The sequence below is a fragment of the Muntiacus reevesi genome, chromosome 2, assembly GCF_963930625.1.
Source record: "Muntiacus reevesi chromosome 2, mMunRee1.1, whole genome shotgun sequence".
Lineage (NCBI taxonomy): Eukaryota > Metazoa > Chordata > Mammalia > Artiodactyla > Cervidae > Muntiacus > Muntiacus reevesi.
Genome location: NC_089250.1, coordinates 240684290 through 240684910, shown reverse-complemented (window position 1 = coordinate 240684910; position 621 = coordinate 240684290). Strand labels below are relative to the sequence as shown.

At 45.9% G+C, this 621-nt stretch overlaps 1 non-coding gene across 1 annotated transcript; it reads left to right on the top strand.

Annotated features, from left to right (window-relative positions):
* The first annotated feature begins 283 nt into the window (after positions 1 to 283).
* Positions 284 to 355, top strand: TRNAC-GCA (transfer RNA cysteine (anticodon GCA)). The gene has a single exon. It is a non-coding gene; the product is annotated as a tRNA-Cys (tRNA).
* The last annotated feature ends 266 nt before the right edge of the window (positions 356 to 621 follow it).

Genomic DNA, 621 nt, shown 5'->3' with positions numbered 1-621 from the left:
TTCATGAGCATGAACACTGCACAAGGAACAGGGTGACAGCTTCACATTGGCTAAACACATCCAAGGCTCACAGCCCTTTGAACAGAGGATTAAACTCTTCACAATAAAGATAGGAAAAGTGAGACACAGAGAAAAGAAGTGATTTGCCCAGGTGTACAAAGGCAGTGTGACTTACGTACGTGGTGAGTTCATCAAAATCCATTTTCTTTAATAATGGGGCACTAGCCTACATTTCCCACCTTTTCCTAGAATTAAGCGTGGCCATGCAATTAACTGAGGAGCTTCCCTGGTGGCTCAGATGGTAAAGCGTCTGCCTGCAATGCAGGAGACCCAGGTTCGATCCCTGGGTTGGGAAGATCTCCTGGAGAAGGAAAAGGCAACCCACTCCAGTATTCCTGCCTGGAGAATCCCAGAGACGAAGGAGCCTGGTAGGCTACAGTCCATGGGGTCACAAAGAGTCGGACACGACTGAGCGACTTCACTTCACTTCACTTCATTTCATGCAATTAACTTCTGGCCAATAGAATATGAGCACAAATAGTGTATTTGCTGCTAAACATGTTTAAAAGTGTGTGGTCTTTCACAAGGGGCTGTTACTAACCTGTGATGAATTGAGGACAC